Source organism: Falco cherrug, chromosome 6 (genome assembly GCF_023634085.1).
Source record: "Falco cherrug isolate bFalChe1 chromosome 6, bFalChe1.pri, whole genome shotgun sequence".
Classification (NCBI taxonomy): Eukaryota; Metazoa; Chordata; class Aves; order Falconiformes; family Falconidae; genus Falco; species Falco cherrug.
In genome coordinates, this window is record NC_073702.1 from 82,311,833 (window position 1) to 82,331,492 (window position 19,660).

At 38.1% G+C, this 19,660-nt stretch overlaps 1 protein-coding gene and 1 long non-coding RNA gene across 7 annotated transcripts in view; both read right to left on the reverse strand.

The window, feature by feature from the left end:
• The window catches only part of ARID4B (AT-rich interaction domain 4B), a 93,604-nt gene that overhangs the window by 65,443 nt on the left and 8,501 nt on the right, over nt 1–19,660 (reverse strand). The window lies entirely within an intron of this gene.
• Nucleotides 7,999–10,472, reverse strand: LOC129736358 (uncharacterized). The gene is made up of 2 exons (XR_008732828.1): nt 8,958–10,472; nt 7,999–8,240 (listed from the first exon to the last, which is right to left on the reverse strand). It is a non-coding gene; the product is annotated as an uncharacterized LOC129736358 (long non-coding RNA).

A 19,660-nucleotide genomic window follows, 5' to 3' on the forward strand; every position in this document is an offset into this window, starting at 1 on the left:
TAGCGCACTAGTATGGCTGCTTCATAGAAAATAAATCTGAAAAGCAGGAACTGACTGACTTGACTGACTCTTGCAAAGTCAGTAATGCCCTAAGAGGGGAGCACCCCTCCTGCTCTCCGCTCCACCCTTTAGTGAAGAAACTCTTTCAGCACTACAATGTTGATAGCCTTTCACGCCAGTTGATCTTGCAAACAAAAGTCATCTCAATACTCTATGCTTTCTTTCAACAAGATAGACAGATCCCAGATGGGTCCACACAGATGCACATAGTTAGAATTCTACAAACACTTCAAGTTGTGTCGGTATCAGTCTATACCTCCCTATACAGCCAAATTAACATTATGAGTTGGTCTTTGCGATGAGTTTAAGTTACAGAAAATAAAGAACACTTTCTCTTCACTATCGCTGAACATTAACTAAAAAGAAGGTCTACAATACTGGGAATCAAGACAATCTGAAGCTCTGGCCTTTAACTGCTTGCAAGTTTACGGCAGAGGAACGGGCAAGTCAACAATCAAACTTTAACACAGGATTTTAAAATCTTACTGACTGTAATCACCGATATTAGTGATTACTTTATCACTACTCTGTCTTATTTTTAAAAGCTTCTTCCAAAAAGAACATTCATTTGAAGAACAAACATCTGTGAGAACTGGTTTATGTTACTACCACACCGGGTAATTTCAATCCCTAGTCTATACCTCCTTAGTTTTATGATAGCTAACGCCTTTCACTGGAATTAGTTAATATTTACCATTGTAAACAGAGTAATTTCAAATAATAGCAAACATATGGACCATTTGCTTACCACTGTAGGTATGTTTACTAAAAATACAGTACTGGAGTGACTTTTGAGAGGAAAATTTATACTGATGAAATGCATTTAATTACCACTGTGAATCACTAAACATTTTAAAATAACCATGTGAAAAACTTCAGTGGATGCACAGAGGAAATTTTCCTGCAATTTTATTCTTCCACTGAAGCACAAGTTACACGGACTTTTGCTCCCCAAACTACTTAACTGAAATTTTCAAAATACTTACCTCATTCTGACTGATAGTATCAGCTGAAAATGGTAAGTTAAAACATCTAGCAAGATGTGATGCATCACAGAGAACGCAAACTAGAAAAGTAAACATTAATGATCAAAGTCTGGCATTATTATCAGATCATCCTTACCATGAATTTGTCATTTTCACCAACTCTAAATGAGTCACCTGTTCTCAAGCAGGATTTATTCAATTCTACCAAAATTAGATAGAGATTAAAAATAAGTATACAGCTATTTTTACCCTTCTGTTATCCCTTCTCTGCTTTGTGCTTACATCATTTAATAGACACCCTTACACTCAGAGTGAATGTCCCTTTGCCTATTTAATTTTAACATGCTTCAGCAGGATTTGTTTTCATTCTTTACCTGCTCTTCAGTGCAGGTTACCATAAAAAAAAAAAGTTAAAAATGCAACTAAAATCTGAGAACATAGTTCAGGATTCTTGGAAAAGGTATTACAAGCATATTGAAATCAGCAGCACTGCAACGGTCTTTAAGGGAGAAGGGCAGACTCATTGTTGGACTACCCTACAATAAAATGTTCTGAGCTTCTTAAGGTTACTAATCTTGAGACAACTCTACTAGTCTCATATGTTGCTGTCTCCAAATCTCTGTGCTGTGGTCTCAGCCTTCATTTTATTTTAAAACAAGGTAATTCAAATTTACATCATTTTATACCCAAACATAGCATCTTGCACTTTGTAAGTAAGAATCATCTTTGCAGCAGCTTGTCATAAAACCATCTATAAACTTCTGCCCAACAGGAAAAACTGAAGAGTATGCCCAGCACGCTCCATCATGCATCTACAGTGAGATCAGAGCTTCATTCACACCAGCTTATAATATACATCCTGGACTTCTTCGCTCTCAATGTTCTGGTCTCTATTACTCTCTTGGAATATCCTTCAGTTCACACAGGGAGGAGGAAGGGAAAAGTGAAGCTGATGGGTTTTGACGGTCAGCTGATGGCTGAAATCTCTAAGTTTGTTGTGGTCGTTTGTTTTATTTTTGCACTAGTGGCAGAAGACCGGTATTTAAGATCCTCATTGAAACAATTTACCAAGCAGGCGCTTACATGAGTGATCACTATTCTGTTCGCATTAACGACTGAGGCTAGGCTACCAGGAGGGGGGCTGGCTCTGTGGGGTGACAACGGGGCATGGACCATCCTTCACCCAAGGGAGACCTGTGGAGGGCTGTATCCGAGGCCTGGCTCCCTTGGGAGCGTGGGACCGCGGCCAGGCTGGGGGCACGGGGGGGCTGTTAAGAGACGGGTGGGCCCTTCCCCAGCACAGGCTCCAGCGGGGTGCTCCTGCCAAAGCTGAACGTTACCAGCGGCTGGAGCAGCTCCTCGACGAGCAGCTGAGAGCCGCCTCGATACTCCAGCTTCCATAGGGCTGCGGGAGGGAACGGAGCCCGGAGGGCATTAGGTCATGCGGGAGAGGAGAAGCGCAGCCGGGCACCAGCACCCCCCGGGGACCTGCCTCCCGGGCGGGGCGGGGGGGCAGCCCCGCAGCGGGCCCTGCCGCTTTAAGAGGAGGGGCCCGAGCCGGGAAGCTGCCAGAAGTTTCTGGCTGCCCGAGCCAGCGCCGAGCGCTGCCGCCCGCCCTCCCCGAAGGCGCCCAGGGCCGCGCTCCGGCAGATTAAGCGCGGATTGCCGTTAAACTAAATTTGTCCCCTTAAGGCGATTGCCGGGTAAAGCCGCACGCAGGCCTTCCCGGGGAGCCGGCCGCTGCTGGAACCGTGCCCCGCCGCCACCGGGCGCCGCTTCCTACCCCGCACGGCGGCCGGGGGGAGCCGAGCGGCGCCGCCGGGCCCTGCCGCAGCCGGTAACGGCGCCGCTGCGGGCGCCTGCAACGCGGTTCGTGCCGCCCCGCCCGCCCGAGACCCTCCGGGGCTGCCGCTGGGGCCGCGGCTCCGCAGCAGCGCTAAAATGTGTATCGCGCCGTGCATTCTACAGCTGCAGCCAGAAACCCCAAAGTTTTTAACGATTTCTGGCATCCTCTTGGATGAGCAACAAGGGATAAAACGAACAGGGCTTCCTGCAGTTTTGCGCTTCCCATTAGGAAATCCAAGCTAATGCGCAGCCGACCTACTACTACTACTACTACTACTAAACTTTGTTTTATTAATGGCAATAGGATGAGTAGCTTCTTTGCTATCTCAGTTCACAACTGCTGTGGACGGACAGGATTTTCTATATGCAGCGCAGGCTGCCGCAGCTGAAAAGCCGGTTTACCACTTAAATAAGAAGCGGTCTCTAGGTGACCAGTCAGCAATTTCCACCAATTCAGTGGCTGAATTTTCTTTGGCAGGCAAAGCAGGCTGCTGGAAGGGTTCCGCTCCAGCCTTCGAGCTGATTATACTTGGAAGGACTGATAAATGGCTAGATGCCCACATCATAAAACAACCTGCACATCTTCTGAATTTGGACAGTCACATCAGTACTAATGGTTCTGGCCTTAGCAGTTCAAGAGAGAAAACACACGGACCCCTCCAGAGCACTTTGGAATAAACATCGTAACAGTGCAGTCTTAAAATGGTAGCATCATGCTTTTACATACCTTTTAAGGCTGTTAAAGAGGTCAGTTTTCCAGTTTTTCTAGACATTTCGATATTTTCCATCTATGTGGGATGAAATCATCCCCACACCTCCTCTTTTAACTGTGCTGCATTACTATATTCAAATTCCTTTGTAAAGTCTGTTGTGTCATACAGCAGCTGATAAAATTGCTTTACATTGTCCTTTGCCTATAAGCATGTCTAATACAGTGTCTGTGAATATATTATTTCTATCTCCTAATCTGTATTCCTCTGCACCACGCACTGGATGTTCCAAGTAAACCACATGAAAACAAGATTAAGCATTCAATCTAGAAACATGCTTAGTAGGGAAAGCCTGCAGGACTGCTTTAAGATTAATATGCAAAGAGAAAACTGGGTCTGTACCTTCCCTTTGTCTTTCATATATACTAAATTTGTAGAGCCAAGATTTCAGCTTGTATTAAACATTCAAAATTCAGCATTTATCTACTCTATGAAACTCTTGAGCCAAGAACTAGTGAAACATTTTCAAGAAGCCAAAAAAAAAATTTTGTAACACTCAACAATCCCACAGTGATTTGTTTTAGTTTTTAAACGGAAATTTAACATCTGATTATTTTCAATAACCAAGGTTCAGGAAAACGCTTGTTAAAGATTCAAGACCCTCTCTCCCCTTGCCCCCACCAGACATCTACATTGATTCTTCCGAGTTCAAAAAACACACATTGCAAGGCTCAAGATCTTGAATTTTTTTTTCTCATCCATTTTAAGCAAGACAACAGTGGCAAAACTGTTTTCTACCGTCTATGGTATTCTGAAGTTACCTTTCCAAGGGAAGTGCTTTCTCATAGTTCGCACATCTTCCATAATATAAAATGGAAGCACCCAGTTTGCAAGCAGTACCATTAATCGCATACATCCTTGACTACTCCAATTACAGTCATCCTCAGTCCCACAAATCAGTGAGAAAACCCTACTACTTCAACCCAAAACCCAGTCAGATCCTTAAGCCTTCTAATGAAGGGGAAAAGTTTCACATAGCTTACAATTTAAACTCCCATTCCATCCCGCAGAATTAGCAGCTACCCCAAAGTCATTCAACAGGGTTTCAGAAACTTTTGGGTCAATGAAGGCTTGGTAAGACTCAATTTTCAAAATGACCGTCATTTTGGGGAAAACAAGGGTAAATCCAACATCTCCTAAACAAGTTCTGAAGAATTGTTTTCAAGAAAACAGGTGAAAAAACCACAAAGAAACCATTAAAAAAACCTTCTCCCCAATTACTAAGATACTTAACTAACGATTATTACCTTAAGTATTTTCAAACTGCAGTAAGATCCACCCAACAGCAGAGATCTGCCCACACACTGCAGAATCAATCTCTTAATAAAGAAAATTACTGAATGTAATTAAGAGCGCAAGATTTTGCTTACAGCTCAACCTGCTGTGGTTAGAACACTCAACTTTAAAGTAATAGCAGATATCTTCCGGAAAAAACTATTACTATAGCACATGTAATATACTCCATTTGGCAGATGATAGTATATTTATAGTTGATTTCAAGTACTTTCCTTGTGTATTTTCAGAGGGACAAAGATGAGAAACTTCTATAAACCTTTCTACAAACCTTATGTTACCGAGGCATATAGCTCCTCGGACAAAAATGTAGTATCTGAAACAAAGATTGAATCCTAGAAGACAGGAAAACTCCTTAAAAGAAGTAAATCCATTGGCCTACCTTCCATCTCTCAGAAGCGAGAACACAGCAACACGAAATGGAAGGAATTTTTCTGGAAACTTGCAAACTACAACACAGAAGGAAGACCAGTGGTGTTTTTCATGTGAAAAGGCTATGACATGAAAGCCCAACAACAAGCGTGTATTTTGGGCAAATTTTCTTCTGGCTGAAAATCAGATTTCGGCTTGATTTTTTTTTTGTTTTGTTGCTCTTGTAGAGGCAGAAATGCAAAACTAGTAATTTTGAAATTTCTGAAGGAAAATGGTTCAATGTTATCAACATTTTGCCCACAAATCAAAATTATGGTAGGAACATCATGATCAAACTGAACCTTTCTACATTCAGAAGTAATGAAACGTGTTTCAAGTTTCAATTGAAGATCTACAAGAAATTTCAAGTAACACCTCACCAGTCTCATAAGCAAACATTATACAGCATACAGCTGAGGCAAAAAGGGTTTTTTCCCTTCCACTTCCCAACCCCACACCTGCCAAGGTGGAAGTCGGCAGAATCTAGCGGACAGATGTCAGAAGTTGGTTTAGTACTTCCAGACACCTTTACCATTCTCTACACTGCAAAGGGGCTATTTTCTTTATTTCAAAATAGTCAACTAGACCAGTTCAATACCTAGCTTACTGAAAGTTCTTAAAGATGTGAAAAGGTGCAACAGATGGGTTTCCTCTCTGAGTAAAAATGATCTATTTGGAAAGGATTTACAGGTTCTAAGACCATGAAGGACTCAGTGACCCAAAACAAGAGGTTCAACTCCATAATCACATTAAATAATATTACCTGTATCTGTTTCAAACACAAAATGGATTTTCATTATTTTTACTTATGGATGTGAAGTTGAGTCTGTATGGAACTGGCAAGTCCATCACTTTTTTTTGTTGTTTTTGGAACTAAGCAAAGTTGATGGAAACAAAATTATAAAAATATTTTAACTCTACTCAGAAAATGAGAAAGATTTGAAAGAAAAATATTTAGAAGTCACCCTATCCTTGTAATTGTCCAAACCCAACCTGATTCTCCATCCAGAAATTTACTGAGTAGTATCATTTCCAAACATTCAGATTGTAATTAGCTCATTTCCTATTCAAAAGAGCAAATCCAGAAAGGTGACTACGCTTAAAAAAAAAAACCAGTATTTGGATATTTTTTTTCCTACCCCATTGAATAATACGCACTAAATTCTGGTTCTGTTCCTAATTTGGTCACAGACTTCCTGCACAAAGATGCAACTCAGCAGGAACGTACCAACTTTCAAGTCTGTAGAATGGGGCTAATGCCTATCTTACTGAGGCATTTGATGTTTCTCTAGTACTCTGAGATCTAAGAATGGAAACCTGTATTTCTTCTATCAGTATAACACACCACTCTATAAAATGTCTTACTTAATCAAACGCTCCAGAACGGCTGATCAGTCTTTCTAAAAATAATGCCAATTCTTTACAATTCCTTCTGTAGTTCTCCTTCTTGCTGAAAGACCACATGAAGGAAAAATATTTTGAATGCCCGCTCCCGCTGTTTATCCCTCTGAATATGAAAACTTCAAGTCAATCATTCCCATAGCTGCAAGAGTGCAATTTTTCTGTAAGGTGTAACCAAATACTCAAACTATTTAGCATTATAGTTTAGTACTGCAAATGATGCAGCTTCATTAATTTTGGTCACACTCTTGTATGTTCCAAGTCAAGCCTGAACATTAAGTTTCTACTTAAGTACATACAAAAAAAGTAGCAACTTGAAATAAGGAGCTTCTCAACACAGACTTCTCTTATAGTCAGATGCTTGAAAGGCTTCTTTCAGATTTCATGTGTTTAGTGCAAGAACCAAAATGCATTCAAGTACGAAGAATTTTAAGTCAAAAAAAATGAAGAAATCAGTAACATGTTTGTTATTAGAAGGTAAAATAATTTAGTAAAAAGGATATCCCTGATACCTGTTTTACAATTGAAAATAAGTTAGATTAAATCTTTCCTTTGGCAAACACACTTTTTCCAACTAAAAGCTTCAGATAATGCTTAGGAGCATTACTCCAACTATTAGGTCTAGATAACTTGCCTCAGTTTTTAAGATCTGCCACAACTCTGTCTGGAGATGCTGCTTCTGCTACAAAAAAAACTTGGGATGTTTCAAAGCACTGAAAAGAATGGTATGATAATGATATCTTGTGTTCCAAATGGATTGGAACAAAGATTATTTGATAGCTTAATTAAACATCCCAGTCCAGGCTGTTCATGAGCAAAATAACAAAGTGACTAATACAGTACTATGTGAAAAAACAAGTCAATGAAATCTCAAGAGAAAAAAAAATATTTGTGTTTGTAGAAGATAGCCAACTGTACACAGGAGGGTACCAAAAGCATTGTAATGTAAAATGGGTAACGCCATACAGAAACATAAGAAATTTTAGACAGGAGAGGGGATTTTTATCTCTGCCATGTTCCCTCAACTGCTGCCTAGGCATTCAGTGTAAAATTGCTGGCCAGGGACAAGGCGTTCAGAAAGAACTATGAAAATGAGTTTAGAAAATACCTACAAAGAGACTGAAATAACTTAATTACCCACTTTATCAAAGATTCAATTAGAATGGATGAGATTCCTGGGAAAAACAAACAAAAACTTAATTACACATAAAAGGTTATCAAGGCCATTCCTCTCAGTAGGATCATTTCAGCTTTATTATTCGTAACAGATGTCTGTCATATCTATTATTAAATTCAGGAGTGAATATTCCACACTTGCTGCACGCAACATATTCCAGTGTTTACACAGTTTTCTGTAGTATCTCATCTAAATATTCCTTGCTGCTGTTATTTCTTATCAATACTGCACATGGAGATCAGCGTACTTCTGCTTTGCAGTTTTCAAGAGATGAGACTCCTTAAAGTAATCTAATCTCTGAAAGAAATAAAAAACTCAAACCAGTTATTGTGTAAATTTTACCTATAAGCCATATTTTTAAGACACACTTATTTATTTTTCAATATTGATTAAAAGTATTTCTAATTGGTTTCCTCTGGATTCTGATTTAATTACCTCACATATTTCTTCAAGCTGGTGCCCAAAAACGGACACAGGTATGGGCTAACTGATTGCAAGAGAAGCAAACAGATTATTTCACACAATTTTCAAATAATGCTTTAACATTCCAGCATGACATTTGCCTTTTGGGCACGACTATAACATCGCCTCATGTGCCATTTATTTTTTAGCTATTTTTCCCCCAGGAACTGCACCCCAGGGGAGGAAGAAATGGCATGCAGCATGTTCCATTTGCAATAGCAGTGAACTGTTAATGTGGCACATACCATACCGTGAAACTCTAGCAAGTGTGCTGACTGTTGATGGCTCCCCAGCTTAGCCTGTTAGCTGTCTTCAATCCCAGACACTAAAACCTTAGATTAAAGGGCAGCTACTGCAAAATACTCCATTCTATACCCTGGGAATCTTGGCTGATTGAATAAAGCGCCTATCTCACACCTCCAAAGGACTCGGACTACTGCAAATCTGTGACATGAACCACCTTAAAGGAAATGGGATGCCTGAACGAGTCATAGGTGCTTGCAGATAGGTCCTGTGCTAACCACAAAACCCTGCTTTGTAAAGCACTCTTACCTGACCAGTTCTCTCTCTGCCCAGCAGACAAGAGCATCCCGTGCCACATGCTTGCACGTTCATAGTAATACAAAGGAGACTTCTGCAGTGCCGTCCCTCATACTGAGGAGTACCACAAACACAACAGGGTAGCTAGCTACAGCTCTTCACTGAACTTGGCCTATAATGTCAGACTACAGTGTTCTTTCATTGCATAGGAAAGAAGCAATATTGCAAGTGTCTTTAACCTTGCAGTCTAGGGCATTAAAAAAAAATCCCACAGCCTCAGGATGAACAGAGCTTTTAGGTTTAAAAAAAAGGAAGTTAGTATTCTGTGTAACCAATTACTTGAGATCATAAAGGTTGAAGTAAATATTCCATCTCTTTAAGGCTTTAAATCAACAGTCTTGCTAAATACACATTAAAGGAATGACCAAGCAAAGTCTGAAGCAGTAGTAGGTCAGACTAAGCCTCATCTGGCTATAGGTCTTCACACTCACATTCTGACTCAACAAGAAACTCCCATAATTAAAACAAAATATTGTGATAAAGGCAGCTACTGAACAGGAAAGACTTCTGAAGAGCTGTCTGTGCTTTTCAAGATTCTGTGAATTGCACCATATAGTAAATAGCCAATCAAAGTGATCAGGAAAACCACTCTATCCTTTTCTAGCAAAAGAAATACCAGCTTTATCACTTCTGATATGTGCTGATGTGTGTCAAAACTCAATTCTTCCACCCCCAGGCATTTGTGCTGTCTCAGACAGACAGGAAATATGCACATGGTTTCATCTCTGGTTAGAGCTCAACTTACTTATCATAATACTAATTTTAAAAATACACTGTACACAACTCTGCTCAGCGACAATCTGTTCACTTTAGTTTTACAAGCTCAACTGTTGCAGTCAGTCCCCACTTCCTCTCTCAACAAATTATCTAGGCAAAAGCCGGTTGCCTTGTCCTCATATTCATTGCTCTGAAATCCTGCAATTTTGTGGCTATTACAGCTGTGGTTTTTTTAGCCTCAAAGGCATCCCATTATAATGGATCAGAATTTCATAATGCATTTTTCTTAGTACTTACAGAAAAAGCTGGTAACATAGCTTGTAGTTAATACAGTTGCATATTAGATTTCAAAAATGGCAATATTCATAACGCTTTATCTGTTAGAGGGAACAGATGGAATAGGCCCTTTAAATTCAGAAGGGGAAGAAGGAAAGTGGGGGCTATTTAAAGCAAAAAGAATCTGATTTTAAGTGAGAAATTACCAACATACACCATTTCTGCTGTATTCGCAACCCAAAAATAAACAACTACCTGTATAAGAATTAAAATATAAATTGTGTAGAACTGTATGAGCTGACAAAATAAACAGCAAGAAGCAGAGGATTACAACAGCCCTGAATGCTACACAACTGACAGGAAACTTTTAAAAACTTAAGTGCATTAAAACCTAACTGGTGCAAAAGTAAGTATATGGCTTCTTTAGGCTAGAAATCTAATCCAACATAACTGTCCTCAGTGCAAGTCGTATTCATTTACTTGCTTTTTCCTGGTAATTTTCAATGAACATCAGGATGCTGACTTGATTCGGATGCAAAGTCAGAAAACCACTCTAGCAAGAAGGGTTGAACCAATTCAGTCTTTTAAGAATAAAGTCAGGAATGCTAGGATAAATATTCCAAGATCTCTGTCTACCTGCAGAGGAAAAAAAAATACCCATCAAAAATAAACCAAATAAATTGGGTTAAACAATAGAAGTTGGTGACAAGACACTGCCTACTGCCAGTGGTAGTTCTTAATTTCTGAAACGGGGTGAAGGGGTGGGGTGGGATGTAGGCAGGGACAATTAAAGAGGTGGTGTGTTCTTTTGTGAGTTGAATTAACAACTCCCCAGTGTAAAAGGGGAAATGTAAAAGGCCTTGGCCCTCCAAACTGAAATCTGCATGAATGATGCCTTTCCCTGTCCATTCTCCCTTTTGCATCAGTTCTGGCACACCTCTGATTAAAGGCTAAAGGGACTCAACTCACCAATTTGACAAATGACTAACACCAGAGTTAAAGTAGAAAAGGAGAAATCAGTGGGTAAACTGGCAATCTGACTCAAACCACAACATGAAGTAGCACTCCATAATCACCGTTCAGAATTTTTAAGGTTTGCAAAAAACAGACGTTTAAAAAAACCTAGAAAATACTCCTCTTCCCTACCATTTTGTGTGTGTATGCAATAGCATCTTCTATATTTACCTTTTCATTGCATGTCCTAGATTTCTTTCTCTCCAAATTCTAAAAACTAAATGTATGATGCCCCTATCTGGATGAGGAAGATGACATTTACCACACTACTTGATTTATATTTTTTTTAAATAACTAGATAATCAAGCTAACTATTGCTTCTTCAACTGATCCTCTAAACTGGGTTTCATCCCTGAAATGCAAGTCAGAGATCTGGGTGTCTAACAAACAGCTTTCAGTCCAACATCTCCACTAAATCCCTGAAGTGGCTTTACACTGGCTGAAAGCACTTCAGTACTGGAGTATATGCAAGGTCAAATGCAAGTTTGTATTCAAAGTCTAATCTACTTGGATAGCACTCAAAACCCAGTTTATGTTAAGTTTTATATCCACTGCACACTATTTGCAAACAAAGCAGGTATTAGCTTTTCTAGTGAAACATTTTTATCAGATGAAAAAAAAATGTGATTCAACTGAGCATTCTGTAGCATTAGACCGAGTGTTGATATTTCTATAGGAAACTAGCAAAGCACCATTACCACTACATTAGAGAACCAAACAATTTTTTCTTATTAATCTGTTTTTGTAAAATAAATCCAATCTTAAACTGCTAACTGATTTCAAGATGAATTTTAAAAAAAATCAGAATTTCCCACAAAATAGAAACTTCATTCAATTTATTAACAGGATCCATCCTGACAAAAAACAACGTTTGGTCTAACGTTCCAGAAAATGCACCATTTAATGAACAGACTAGAGAGAACTTGTACCCAGACAATGACCCAGTGTTGAGACAATCTTTAAAAGGCCTTAGAGGAGCAAAGATCTACAGTAGAACAAGAAAACTCAAGAACCATAGAGCTGGACAGGAAAGATTCACAGAACAAGTCACTGCCTTGCACCGGGAAGGAGAAAGGATAAACCTTAACTCCATGGAGTTTAACAGCAATGGCAGACCCTAAATCACACTGGACCCAGAAAACCTGAGTTTCAGGTTACATCCATAATAGCAAAGAGATAAAAATATGAGAAAACATATTCTTTCATTGGTCTTGTGTGGATTTACCCTGGGGAGCCCATTAGCACCGTATGACACAGCACATGCACTCAAAGGCACGCTACAGTTACAGGAATATGTGTATGCAGACTTCCTCCTCTCGTCACAAAGCCTGACATTGCTATTAAAAAACCCTATCAACTAAAGGAAGGCCAAGTATCACCCTGAAGGTAATTTCAGTCAATTACACCTCTGGCATTGACACTTTTTTTTTCTGCAAAATTCAGACTTGGGGAAGATAGTCACTTAAATCCCCATTTTAGACTATATTAAATAAAAAGCATATAACATAAAGCTAAAAAACTGCAGAAAAAAAAGTTCTACTCTCTCCACTGACTTGCCTTTTGCTTTTTTCCTGCTTTTCCAAACAGGTTGTTTTGATCTCAAAGTGTAAGGCTTAGATTCACCAAGATCCAAAGAGAAGTAACAGAACCTGATAATGCACTTCAGAACAGTCAAACCAGGCTCTCCTTCACTTGCTCTGCAGAACTGTCCTCAGTTTTCTCCTCTGGCTTCAGCAGATTTAGTATATACAGACCAACAGTCTCTTCCTTTCTAGCTCAGTGCCAGCAATAACTTCTAAGATTCTCATTCTGCATACCAGCTAAACTCAAGCTTTTTTCACTTGTTTTGCTTTTTGGATGATTTCTGAATTCAACTAGATATACACCAATTCCTAGACTTTTCCTTAGGTTTTAGCGTAAGCAAATCCTTATTTGGAACGTTCTGGCAGATCTTCACTCCTGGTCTAAACTAGCCTTTTATTCCTAGTCAGTAACCTGCTATTCTTTAGTCTCCTGGGGAAAACGTTACACAAGAGCTAACAAAATGTGTCTCATTTGGCTAAAACAACTAATACACCAAGAGTGCAGAATTTTGGCTTATAAATAGTTAGCCTTTATATTTGGCTTTCCTGGAATTCTCTATGCCACAATTACGCATTTGAAACAGCTAATAGAATAAAACTCGAATGAAATTCAAAGGCAAGCTAGCCAACAATCTGAACCTTTTAAAGAACTGTAGGTAACTGCTAGATATTAAAAGGCATACGTATATATGTGTTTGGGGGGTGGGTGTGTGTGTATAAATATCACCCTGACCACTATTTGTTTTGCAGCATAAATTTTGGAAAGTAGACATCAGAAGTATTATGCTTTATAGACAAATCTATACTGGTCTCTTTGGAATGTATTTGGCATAATACATTCTAGATATGTTTTTTAGTGTCCTGTAGATTATACTTTCCTATGCTTTTTCCCTTTTACACATTGTAAATATTGATTTTTTTTTCTCCAGGCTTCCTATGAAGAGGATTCTTCTTCCTAATAAACGGTTACTTAACATTACATTAGTGAAGATACAAACAACAAACAATTAACTACACACATGCAGAACATCAACAGTACCTTAGGCTTAGTCCAGCAGAAGCTATCCTTTTATGACACCTGACAGTCTTACCATCCTTGAACTGCCTCTAAGTGGTACTATAATACAAATATATATCTGCATAATATATTTATTTATATATAGATATATCCATCTTTCTAGAAAGATATTACATTTTTCAAAATAATCAAATAGTTCTTCAGCTTCCTCTCCCAATAAAAACAAAGGGGGAGGGAACCATAGGAATTTAAGGTACCTACTACTATTATGTATGCAAAGAAAGAGGGTAATATATATACACAATTAAATATAATTACAAAAGGACAGATGCATATGACTAAATTTGTCAATGTACCGATTTTCCCCTCAATAGTCTAGTGGAGCTATAGGTCCCTCAATAATAAACAGACCTACCAACAACAAGCTTGCTTGTCTTAGTTGTATCTTTAGGTCTCCTTAGAAGCAGTTTACAGAACCCACAGCACTGCATTAAAGACACTCAGAAGACAGCTTTTCGAATTAGACACAAGCAAGGTCAAAGAGAAGTGAAGCAGAAGAAGAGTATATACATACTTGCACTATGCAGAAGCATCCAAGCACACTGAAACAGATTCAAATTAAGTTTAGTCTGCCACTGCTATTACATGGTTGGTTAAGACTACAGAAAGCTCCCAGTTAAGAAAAGTAGACAGTGTATCAGTTAAGACTGTAGCTATGTAATCCACATAACCTATTATATGAGCCTGGAAGAGAACATTATTTTCTGTTCAATCTACTGGTGTTTTCTTACCAGTACCTACTAGGCCACTGTTGACCTATGAACTATCTACATCCTTGCAGAATATAGATGCCTAACTAAGCTGGACACTGGGTAGTTAGGGCAGCGCAGAAATTAAACTGGTAATTCACCTGAAAAAAAACTATGATAAATTGTAACTCATGCTGACAAGTGGACTACTTCCATATTGGCACAGGTATCTCTGCACAACATTGCACTGTCAACTTCCCAAGAGAAGTAGCAAGTAAGTGAACTTGGAATTATCTCAACAAAATGGCAATGCTTCTTTCCCAGTTCGTAGCACAAGGCAATCCATACCTCAAATTAACTTCTAGTTTAGCTGCTATGGGTGACGTTATATTCAAAGTGCCTTGCTGTGGCAGAATATTCTATTGAATAAACTTCGTTTTCACTGATGTAATCTTCTGCTAGAAAACTATAGCCAATTCTTTTTCACAGTGAACTTTTCTTTCAGATGGACAGTGACTCAAGTAAATACTAACTTCACAACTTGAAGGCGGGGGGAGAAAAGCCAACAACTTATCCACATATCCCACTTTCCCCAGATTAATAGGAAGAAATACCATGACCACACCTTCTGAAGGAAGATATCTATAACTGTACAATTTTGCGTGGTGAGGGTATGACCAAATTCTTGACTGAAATCTCAAGTCCATAATTTTAACTTTCACCTTCTTTCTCATAAAAACTAGTGTTCCTTTAAATATATTATGGGGTAGCTTTACAAGCTTCCTAACTTGTAGAAATCTAACAAATACAAGCACATAAACACACTCCTATCTCAATACATTTTCCAAGACTACTACTGACCTGCACAGTCAGTAGCAAGGGTATTACAAGAAAACCGATCATTTTTCTTTTTCATCCCTCTCCACAACAGCATTCATCTTTTAGAGTTCTTCTCTACCTAAATGTAAGAGTTCAGTATTTAAGTTTAAGTCTGTAAAAGGAGGTTTTGGGAAAAAAAAACCCCTAAATATAACCAATATGGCAGCTATCCAAAGCAGAGATGCAAGCTTTTCCTGTTCAGTTAAGTTCTACTCTTTAAAAATCCTTTCAAGAGTTTTCCATCAGAAAATACCCATAGCAAACAAAAAATGCAAGCATTAAAAGTAACACAGATATTAAGAAAAATAACCAGACGAACAGTAAGTTTAAGAGAAGATTTGTCAAGTGACACATAATTATGAATAGTGTTAACATACTAGATGTGTGCTACACAGAAAGTGAAAGTGCCACTGCAGTACTATAGGGAAGAACAATACAAAAGCAGCTAGTCCTCAGCTAGGCTACTTTCCAAAGTTAAGGAATTAAAGGACCTAAACGACTTATTTCATACCTTTTATCCAATTTAACTACCCAGAATGCTTCAGTTTCTTTGGCTACTCATTGCTGCACCTGTTTCCAAAACATCTTCAGCTGGCTTAGCCTGTGACTAATGGCAGCCATTTCCAGGGAGTGGCTATTTAAGGAAAGATCCTTGCTCTGATTCCACAAAACTCTTCAACATATTAAAGAACAGAGAGTAAAATTTTGGAAGTTGTATAGGTGATATAAGACTCTATTCATTGCTTTCAAATGTGCTGAAGTTATTCTGTAAAGCTCAGGGTTTTTTTCTTAAAAGTCTTTAAGCCTCTTATACTAAAACCTTCATATTTTTTTAGCCTCTTTTCAAAAACTAACATTTAGGATTACTAAAGTGAAAGAGAAAAAACCTATGCAAGTTTTACTTGCTAGTCCTCTGTAGATCAACAATTCTAGCATTACTTTCCACACGAAACTTCATTCTGCTCTGAAAAGCTCAACAAGAGGCATTCCAAGGGGTCTTTGGTACCCAAGGCAATGCAGCATTCTCACCATGCCCAATAAAATGCCAGTATCTCTGTCAAATGAACAGGTTATGGCATCAACTACATATGCCAATAAAATTCTATTCAATTATATTTTTATGATCAACTTCCCCCCCCCCAAGCCTAAGAAGATGACTGAAGAAAAAATCTGAAATACACAGCTTAAAGAATAAACCTAATCATCCAGTACTACTGTATGACTAATCAGCCCACTGTAATATTTGCTTTCACAGAAATACTGTGCATCATCACTGCTAAAAGCAGAATAGCCAGCTAAAGAGTTCACACTGGCCCTTCTGCCCACATACTCATTCGTGTACTTGGCTGGAATGTTGTTTCAGTGGGCTCAAAAGCTGTATTAACAAAAATTGCCAGGTGAAAAGATGTTGCAGTTCTTTTAAGATTAAGCAGTTTTCCTGTAAACACAGGGTAGTCCCATTTGCAGGTGGCATTCAAATACTGATATGTGTTTTTCTCTTCCCAAGTTTAATTCTGAGCAAACACAGTAAGGATAGCCAGCTACAGCAATAAGATAGCAAAGTTCTGGAACTGTCCCTGAATAGGTCTGAAATCAAGCACCTGAAGTTTGCCATTTTCTCTCTCTAAAATTTTTTTATATATGCATTTCTATGAAGATCATAAAAGCCGATTTGCTTCCTCAAAGTTCCAACTAAGTAAACACAATATACACAACTAGAGAAACTTTATCAGACCAGCTTAAGTATCATGATTTTTATTCCACAGAATAGGTGCCATGTTTTATATTTATTATCAGATCGTAATTAAGATTTTATTACATCATTTCAAATGTTCAATTAAGTGCTGTTGCACAACAAGTTATTCCAGACAGAAACAGGTAGGATTGTTCTCTATTTAAATGCAGAGTAGTAAACTTCTAGTGAACTGAAATCAGTGCTATGAACAGATATAAATAAAAGCATTCCACTCTAAAGATGACCACTTCAGTTGCTATCTAGATGCTACTGATGCCATGTACATTACCAGTGAAAAAAGTCTGCCATAGCAGGACATACACCTGTCTCTATCATTGATATACTATTATTACACCGTCATCAAAACAGAATTTTTCTTACTATTTAGAATGTAACAAAAGCAACTTATTCACTTCACTTGCCTCTGAAAACCTGAACCACCCTACACTAGTAAGTGTACATATAAATATATACTCTGTATTATCTGAGAAAAGTCACCGTATTAAATAAGAGATTTATTCTAATACAGTGAAATACGTTTAACTTATCAATCCAAACATTTTGGCTAGCATCAGGCAAAGTAAACTGAAATCAGAGTATTAGCTGAACAGCCAAAGAATTACCAACAGAGAAAAACTGAATTACTGCAGACAGATATGTAATATACATACTAATACTTTCTGGAACTTCATGTTACATTATTCCAGGGAACACAGTTAAAAGAGCAGCCTCAGCAGCCTGATTTCAAAATGGATCAAGCATAGTAGAATATATTTGAGTGTGGTTCTTTGCAGGTTCCAGCCCATGTATGCAATACTGTCTATCGTCAGATTACATCATCTTTTATACTACTTGATTTTTAGGTACATAAAAGCTGCACTAGTAATCTGTAGGTAAAGGAGTGAATCCAGACTTCAATGTCTTTTAAATTATCCAGCATCGCAGGAAAATAGGCACAAAATTTCAGGAAGACGACAAAGACACAGCACAGTTACCCAGATAATGTTCTATGGGTAAACGTATGTGGACTGTAATTATAAAGTTCTGGAAGATCATGTCAGAATAAATCTGCATTCACAAAATGGAAATGACTTAAAGGTGGACTGTTGTCTCTATTTTTGTCTCTGTTCCAGGCAGCAAGGTATTGGAAAATCCCATACTCTTAAATTTTAAGCTATAGTGCAGTTTTACTTATGTTAAAGTACTTCACTATCTCCCTCAATGCACATCTAGCATGACAACCTTCTAAAGAAACTGGAGTGGAAATTTATTACGTTATTGCTGTACAAAATACAAAAAATGCTTTTGTATTTATGGAAGCACAACAATTAAGAATTATATGTATTTTCTTTCTAAGTTTAGTGATGTAATTTGAGGTAACATTCATCTAGTATTACAGCAATGTCTACCTTCCAATAAGCAATGCAGCAAAATAAGTTAAAAAGTGAAAACAAATTTTCCGTTAGAAATTCCTCAATTCTGAAATGCTGGTGTAATATGTACTCATTTCCAAAATGTCTCAACCCCTATTTTCCTCCCAGGAAAAGAAGTTACATTAACCTAAGTGTCACAGCATTAACAAAAAGATTAAGCTAACACTCTTTCACTTGAGCACTCATACAGGTTATTGGAAAGTCTATCTTCCAGCATTATAAATTAATCTAAAGCATTCTTTGTAACCTTAGAAGAATGCATTCTACATTTATCTTTAAGAAAACATGAAGTGGACTATTTCAAATGCACAAATAAGAGGTTTAGCACTTGCAATCTGCTGTTGAGAGGACAGCTGAAAATCTGAAGGAAAAAATTATCGCAGTGGATCAGGTTGCCCTGCCACAAACTGAAACACTTTTTTCAGGTCAGAAAAGAATGTGAAGAAAAAAAATAAACAAAAAAATACTCCCTATTACATTATTTATTACCAGCTGCTGAAACCTTACATCAGATACACTTGGTTCTGAATTTCACTGAAGTTAAATCCCATTTCCTTGCCCTCAGAAGGCCAGTATGAACAATTAATAATGAGTCAGTAGGGCATCCAAGAGGAAAAAGGGAAAAGGCTCCCAGGCAAAAGTTCAACGAGAACCACAGTTCTTGGAAAGAAAAGTAACAAATGTCTTCCAAATTTCTGCATTAGGTTTCTGGTAGTAAGCAGAAAGTGTCACACACCTTATTCTACCATATCCAACTGGCATCCAACTCCTGATTGTCACTGGGTCTTCTCTAATCTACCCATAAATATATGGGCTGCCTTAACATACAAAGAATCAAAGGCTTGACTTCCATTCCTTCAATTTCCTTATCAAAGAAAGAGTGATGTAATTTCTTCCCAAATTAATCATTTCCAACTGTTTTGATTTCGAAAAAAGGTAAACCAGTCGCTTAATTCTTACACCCATTGGTCAAAATATTGTCAGAATGTATTAACATAAGTGTTAGTTACATGAAGATTATCACCTTTATGGTATAGGAATCTAAGATTTATAAATATTTTTCTGCAGATAAATATAATAGCAACTGTTTCTCTAGTTGGGGGGGGGGAGGGGAAGATATTATTGATAGTAAGCTTTCCAAGTGTTGAATAAGAACCTGAGGAAGACAGAGAAGCAAAGCTTATGTTGGCCTCCTTAAAAAGTACTTAAAATACATTCTTTTTTGTGTTTAATACCATCTCTTCTTTAAAA